Raw genomic sequence first — 7,285 nt, 5'->3', positions numbered from 1 at the left:
TTGAAATAATGGGATTAAAAGGGGAGATCCCTTCAGAAAGACAGAAACAATAGCAAAGACAAAAAACACTTTTGGAATCTGCTTTTAGTCAACACATAAGGAAAGGGTGCACCGGTCCTGGAAATACTGCAATACCAGGTCAATGCGTGGAGTGGACAGAGCAAGCTCTATTTCCATCTCCCTGTTCTAAAAATCCATTTAATATATGGTCCCCAGATAGGGGACGTATCAGATATTAAACTGATAAGAACAGATACTACACTTGATCTTAGCCAAAAGGCCGAGAAGCGATAACCCGAACGGGCCGCGCGTTGCCCGAGCCTGCCCGATACTGCTGTTCAGCCCTTGCAGCGATTCAGCCTACTTCTAGGCAATTCCATGGGGCCCTGCAGGCTCACACACTCACAGCTACACGGGAGGTGAATAAAGGCCGGAGAGGAAGCCAGACAGGATTTGCTTCTTTTGCTTGCACCACAATGCAGTGCTGAAAGAGGAGGAATCTACATAAAAACGCCTTCCTGGCAACGCCCAAATGCCCTGCTGCCATGCAGATAAACACTGGCAGCGGCAGCAAGTGCATGCCCACAGCCACCCCTTGTTCCTTCACACCTTGTATCAGCTGTAATCCAGTCCAGTCCAGTGCTGCCTGCTGAGCAGCACTGACCAACACTGCCTGGGCCCAGGCTTTTATCTCTGAGGCCCCATTATGATGTCAGAAAGCTGGCTCTGGAATCCTGAGGGCTCCACTATGACACGTGCAAAGTTCCGTCTGAACTTTATATAAGACGGTGAGGCTCAGTCAGTCACTCAGTGTTGCCTGAGAGGGCAACACTGCAACAGCCGGCCGCCAGGCTGTCTTTTTTTTGCACAGCTAGTTGCCTCCAGGAGGCCACAAGAGGGAGACAAGGGACTGCAAAATGGAAAATAGGCATCCACCAACTTTACAGACAACTTCTCCTTGCTCCTACAACCTCCATCCTTGCACAGTTTGTTATTCTTCTAGGTAACATAGTAACAAATCCAAATTGCTGCTCTCTTTGTAGGCAAGCAAGGCTTTGTTGCAACTGCAATTCTTACTTCTTCTTGAAATGTAGGGACGACAGTACATTCCATCACATCCATCTAGTGTACACAGGTAGGTCCATTGTGGCGGGCAGGCGAGCGGGCGGGCTGCTTTATTGGCTGTTTGCTGTTCCCCTACTCCACTCCACTATTTGACTGTTGTGCTGCATCAATCAATCAATCAATCAATCAATCAATCAATCAATCAATCAGTGGCTGGCTCAGGTGCAGCTCTTTAACTTACCTAAAAGGGAGGGCGGAGAGAAGACAAGGAAGGTGAATGAGGTGTTCCAATGTGAAATGCCGGAAACACAGAAACACAGACGACACACAACAAGAGGTGGCAATCTATTCATTAATTGCATTTAATCAATGAGCTCATTATCACTCATGCATTGTCCAACAGGTGTTGAAATAATGGGATTAAAAGGGGAGATCCCTTCAGAAAGACAGAAACAATAGCAAAGACAAAAAACACTTTTGGAATCTGCTTTTAGTCAACACATAAGGAAAGGGTGCACCGGTCCTGGAAATACTGCAATACCAGGTCAATGCGTGGAGTGGACAGAGCAAGCTCTATTTCCATCTCCCTGTTCTAAAAATCCATTTAATATATGGTCCCCAGATAGGGGACGTATCAGATATTAAACTGATAAGAACAGATACTACACTTGATCTTAGCCAAAAGGCCGAGAAGCGATAACCCGAACGGGCCGCGCGTTGCCCGAGCCTGCCCGATACTGCTGTTCAGCCCTTGCAGCGATTCAGCCTACTTCTAGGCAATTCCATGGGGCCCTGCAGGCTCACACACTCACAGCTACACGGGAGGTGAATAAAGGCCGGAGAGGAAGCCAGACAGGATTTGCTTCTTTTGCTTGCACCACAATGCAGTGCTGAAAGAGGAGGAATCTACATAAAAACGCCTTCCTGGCAACGCCAAAATGCCCTGCTGCCATGCAGATAAACACTGGCAGCGGCAGCAAGTGCATGCCCACAGCCACCCCTTGTTCCTTCACACCTTGTATCAGCTGTAATCCAGTCCAGTCCAGTGCTGCCTGCTGAGCAGCACTGACCAACACTGCCTGGGCCCAGGCTTTTATCTCTGAGGCCCCATTATGATGTCAGAAAGCTGGCTCTGGAATCCTGAGGGCTCCACTATGACACGTGCAAAGTTCCGTCTGAACTTTATATAAGACGGTGAGGCTCAGTCAGTCACTCAGTGTTGCCTGAGAGGGCAACACTGCAACAGCCGGCCGCCAGGCTGTCTTTTTTTTGCACAGCTAGTTGCCTCCAGGAGGCCACAAGAGGGAGACAAGGGACTGCAAAATGGAAAATAGGCATCCACCAACTTTACAGACAACTTCTCCTTGCTCCTACAACCTCCATCCTTGCACAGTTTGTTATTCTTCTAGGTAACATAGTAACAAATCCAAATTGCTGCTCTCTTTGTAGGCAAGCAAGGCTTTGTTGCAACTGCAATTCTTACTTCTTCTTGAAATGTAGGGACGACAGTACATTCCATCACATCCATCTAGTGTACACAGGTAGGTCCATTGTGGCGGGCAGGCGAGCGGGCGGGCTGCTTTATTGGCTGTTTGCTGTTCCCCTACTCCACTCCACTATTTGACTGTTGTGCTGCATCAATCAATCAATCAATCAATCAATCAATCAGTGGCTGGCTCAGGTGCAGCTCTTTAACTTACCTAAAAGGGAGGGCGGAGAGAAGACAAGGAAGGTGAATGAGGTGTTCCAATGTGAAATGCCGGAAACACAGAAACACAGACGACACACAAGAGGTGGCAATCTATTCATTAATTGCATTTAATCAATGAGCTCATTATCACTCATGCATTGTCCAACAGGTGTTGAAATAATGGGATTAAAAGGGGAGATCCCTTCAGAAAGACAGAAACAATAGCAAAGACAAAAAACACTTTTGGAATCTGCTTTTAGTCAACACATAAGGAAAGGGTGCACCGGTCCTGGAAATACTGCAATACCAGGTCAATGCGTGGAGTGGACAGAGCAAGCTCTATTTCCATCTCCCTGTTCTAAAAATCCATTTAATATATGGTCCCCAGATAGGGGACGTATCAGATATTAAACTGATAAGAACAGATACTACACTTGATCTTAGCCAAAAGGCCGAGAAGCGATAACCCGAATGGGCCGCGCGTTGCCCGAGCCTGCCCGATACTGCTGTTCAGCCCTTGCAGCGATTCAGCCTACTTCTAGGCAATTCCATGGGGCCCTGCAGGCTCACACACTCACAGCTACACGGGAGGTGAATAAAGGCCGGAGAGGAAGCCAGACAGGATTTGCTTCTTTTGCTTGCACCACAATGCAGTGCTGAAAGAGGAGGAATCTACATAAAAACGCCTTCCTGGCAACGCCCAAATGCCCTGCTGCCATGCAGATAAACACTGGCAGCGGCAGCAAGTGCATGCCCACAGCCACCCCTTGTTCCTTCACACCTTGTATCAGCTGTAATCCAGTCCAGTCCAGTGCTGCCTGCTGAGCAGCACTGACCAACACTGCCTGGGCCCAGGCTTTTATCTCTGAGGCCCCATTATGATGTCAGAAAGCTGGCTCTGGAATCCTGAGGGCTCCACTATGACACGTGCAAAGTTCCGTCTGAACTTTATATAAGACGGTGAGGCTCAGTCAGTCACTCAGTGTTGCCTGAGAGGGCAACACTGCAACAGCCGGCCGCCAGGCTGTCTTTTTTTTGCACAGCTAGTTGCCTCCAGGAGGCCACAAGAGGGAGACAAGGGACTGCAAAATGGAAAATAGGCATCCACCAACTTTACAGACAACTTCTCCTTGCTCCTACAACCTCCATCCTTGCACAGTTTGTTATTCTTCTAGGTAACATAGTAACAAATCCAAATTGCTGCTCTCTTTGTAGGCAAGCAAGGCTTTGTTGCAACTGCAATTCTTACTTCTTCTTGAAATGTAGGGACGACAGTACATTCCATCACATCCATCTAGTGTACACAGGTAGGTCCATTGTGGCGGGCAGGCGAGCGGGCGGGCTGCTTTATTGGCTGTTTGCTGTTCCCCTACTCCACTCCACTATTTGACTGTTGTGCTGCATCAATCAATCAATCAATCAATCAATCAATCAATCAATCAATCAATCAATCAATCAATCAGTGGCTGGCTCAGGTGCAGCTCTTTAACTTACCTAAAAGGGAGGGCGGAGAGAAGACAAGGAAGGTGAATGAGGTGTTCCAATGTGAAATGCCGGAAACACAGAAACACAGACGACACACAACAAGAGGTGGCAATCTATTCATTAATTGCATTTAATCAATGAGCTCATTATCACTCATGCATTGTCCAACAGGTGTTGAAATAATGGGATTAAAAGGGGAGATCCCTTCAGAAAGACAGAAACAATAGCAAAGACAAAAAACACTTTTGGAATCTGCTTTTAGTCAACACATAAGGAAAGGGTGCACCGGTCCTGGAAATACTGCAATACCAGGTCAATGCGTGGAGTGGACAGAGCAAGCTCTATTTCCATCTCCCTGTTCTAAAAATCCATTTAATATATGGTCCCCAGATAGGGGACGTATCAGATATTAAACTGATAAGAACAGATACTACACTTGATCTTAGCCAAAAGGCCGAGAAGCGATAACCCGAACGGGCCGCGCGTTGCCCGAGCCTGCCCGATACTGCTGTTCAGCCCTTGCAGCGATTCAGCCTACTTCTAGGCAATTCCATGGGGCCCTGCAGGCTCACACACTCACAGCTACACGGGAGGTGAATAAAGGCCGGAGAGGAAGCCAGACAGGATTTGCTTCTTTTGCTTGCACCACAATGCAGTGCTGAAAGAGGAGGAATCTACATAAAAACGCCTTCCTGGCAACGCCCAAATGCCCTGCTGCCATGCAGATAAACACTGGCAGCGGCAGCAAGTGCATGCCCACAGCCACCCCTTGTTCCTTCACACCTTGTATCAGCTGTAATCCAGTCCAGTCCAGTGCTGCCTGCTGAGCAGCACTGACCAACACTGCCTGGGCCCAGGCTTTTATCTCTGAGGCCCCATTATGATGTCAGAAAGCTGGCTCTGGAATCCTGAGGGCTCCACTATGACACGTGCAAAGTTCCGTCTGAACTTTATATAAGACGGTGAGGCTCAGTCAGTCACTCAGTGTTGCCTGAGAGGGCAACACTGCAACAGCCGGCCGCCAGGCTGTCTTTTTTTTGCACAGCTAGTTGCCTCCAGGAGGCCACAAGAGGGAGACAAGGGACTGCAAAATGGAAAATAGGCATCCACCAACTTTACAGACAACTTCTCCTTGCTCCTACAACCTCCATCCTTGCACAGTTTGTTATTCTTCTAGGTAACATAGTAACAAATCCAAATTGCTGCTCTCTTTGTAGGCAAGCAAGGCTTTGTTGCAACTGCAATTCTTACTTCTTCTTGAAATGTAGGGACGACAGTACATTCCATCACATCCATCTAGTGTACACAGGTAGGTCCATTGTGGCGGGCAGGCGAGCGGGCGGGCTGCTTTATTGGCTGTTTGCTGTTCCCCTACTCCACTCCACTATTTGACTGTTGTGCTGCATCAATCAATCAATCAATCAATCAATCAATCAATCAATAAATCAATCAATCAGTGGCTGGCTCAGGTGCAGCTCTTTAACTTACCTAAAAGGGAGGGCGGAGAGAAGACAAGGAAGGTGAATGAGGTGTTCCAATGTGAAATGCCGGAAACACAGAAACACAGACGACACACAACAAGAGGTGGCAATCTATTCATTAATTGCATTTAATCAATGAGCTCATTATCACTCATGCATTGTCCAACAGGTGTTGAAATAATGGGATTAAAAGGGGAGATCCCTTCAGAAAGACAGAAACAATAGCAAAGACAAAAAACACTTTTGGAATCTGCTTTTAGTCAACACATAAGGAAAGGGTGCACCGGTCCTGGAAATACTGCAATACCAGGTCAATGCGTGGAGTGGACAGAGCAAGCTCTATTTCCATCTCCCTGTTCTAAAAATCCATTTAATATATGGTCCCCAGATAGGGGACGTATCAGATATTAAACTGATAAGAACAGATACTACACTTGATCTTAGCCAAAAGGCCGAGAAGCGATAACCCGAACGGGCCGCGCGTTGCCCGAGCCTGCCCGATACTGCTGTTCAGCCCTTGCAGCGATTCAGCCTACTTCTAGGCAATTCCATGGGGCCCTGCAGGCTCACACACTCACAGCTACACGGGAGGTGAATAAAGGCCGGAGAGGAAGCCAGACAGGATTTGCTTCTTTTGCTTGCACCACAATGCAGTGCTGAAAGAGGAGGAATCTACATAAAAACGCCTTCCTGGCAACGCCCAAATGCCCTGCTGCCATGCAGATAAACACTGGCAGCGGCAGCAAGTGCATGCCCACAGCCACCCCTTGTTCCTTCACACCTTGTATCAGCTGTAATCCAGTCCAGTCCAGTGCTGCCTGCTGAGCAGCACTGACCAACACTGCCTGGGCCCAGGCTTTTATCTCTGAGGCCCCATTATGATGTCAGAAAGCTGGCTCTGGAATCCTGAGGGCTCCACTATGACACGTGCAAAGTTCCGTCTGAACTTTATATAAGACGGTGAGGCTCAGTCAGTCACTCAGTGTTGCCTGAGAGGGCAACACTGCAACAGCCGGCCGCCAGGCTGTCTTTTTTTTGCACAGCTAGTTGCCTCCAGGAGGCCACAAGAGGGAGACAAGGGACTGCATAATGGAAAATAGGCATCCACCAACTTTACAGACAACTTCTCCTTGCTCCTACAACCTCCATCCTTGCACAGTTTGTTATTCTTCTAGGTAACATAGTAACAAATCCAAATTGCTGCTCTCTTTGTAGGCAAGCAAGGCTTTGTTGCAACTGCAATTCTTACTTCTTCTTGAAATGTAGGGACGACAGTACATTCCATCACATCCATCTAGTGTACACAGGTAGGTCCATTGTGGCGGGCAGGCGAGCGGGCGGGCTGCTTTATTGGCTGTTTGCTGTTCCCCTACTCCACTCCACTATTTGACTGTTGTGCTGCAATCAATCAATCAATCAATCAATCAATCAATCAATCAATCAATCAATCAATCAATCAGTGGCTGGCTCAGGTGCAGCTCTTTAACTTACCTAAAAGGGAGGGCGGAGAGAAGACAAGGAAGGTGAATGAGGTGTTCCAATGTGAAATGCCGGAAACACAGAA

The 7,285-nt window shown here is 47.9% G+C and overlaps 5 non-coding genes across 5 annotated transcripts; all 5 read right to left on the bottom strand.

Annotated features, from left to right (window-relative positions):
• Positions 1–101: 101 nt before the first annotated feature.
• Positions 102–292, bottom strand: LOC142726692 (U2 spliceosomal RNA). Its single transcript, XR_012876949.1, has one exon. It is a non-coding gene; the product is annotated as a U2 spliceosomal RNA (small nuclear RNA).
• Positions 293–1,572: 1,280 nt separating this feature from the next.
• Positions 1,573–1,763, bottom strand: LOC142726691 (U2 spliceosomal RNA). Its single transcript, XR_012876948.1, has one exon. It is a non-coding gene; the product is annotated as a U2 spliceosomal RNA (small nuclear RNA).
• A 1,265-nt stretch (positions 1,764–3,028) lies between these two features.
• Positions 3,029–3,219, bottom strand: LOC142726690 (U2 spliceosomal RNA). The gene has a single exon (XR_012876947.1). It is a non-coding gene; the product is annotated as a U2 spliceosomal RNA (small nuclear RNA).
• A 1,296-nt stretch (positions 3,220–4,515) lies between these two features.
• On the bottom strand, positions 4,516–4,706 carry LOC142726686 (U2 spliceosomal RNA). Its single transcript, XR_012876945.1, has one exon. It is a non-coding gene; the product is annotated as a U2 spliceosomal RNA (small nuclear RNA).
• Positions 4,707–5,994: 1,288 nt separating this feature from the next.
• LOC142726685 (U2 spliceosomal RNA) lies at positions 5,995–6,185 on the bottom strand. The gene has a single exon (XR_012876944.1). It is a non-coding gene; the product is annotated as a U2 spliceosomal RNA (small nuclear RNA).
• Positions 6,186–7,285: the final 1,100 nt, after the last annotated feature.

Source organism: Rhinoderma darwinii, unplaced genomic scaffold (assembly GCF_050947455.1).
Source record: "Rhinoderma darwinii isolate aRhiDar2 unplaced genomic scaffold, aRhiDar2.hap1 Scaffold_630, whole genome shotgun sequence".
NCBI classification, from domain to species: domain Eukaryota; kingdom Metazoa; phylum Chordata; class Amphibia; order Anura; family Rhinodermatidae; genus Rhinoderma; species Rhinoderma darwinii.
This window is presented reverse-complemented; position numbering and strand designations above follow the sequence as displayed.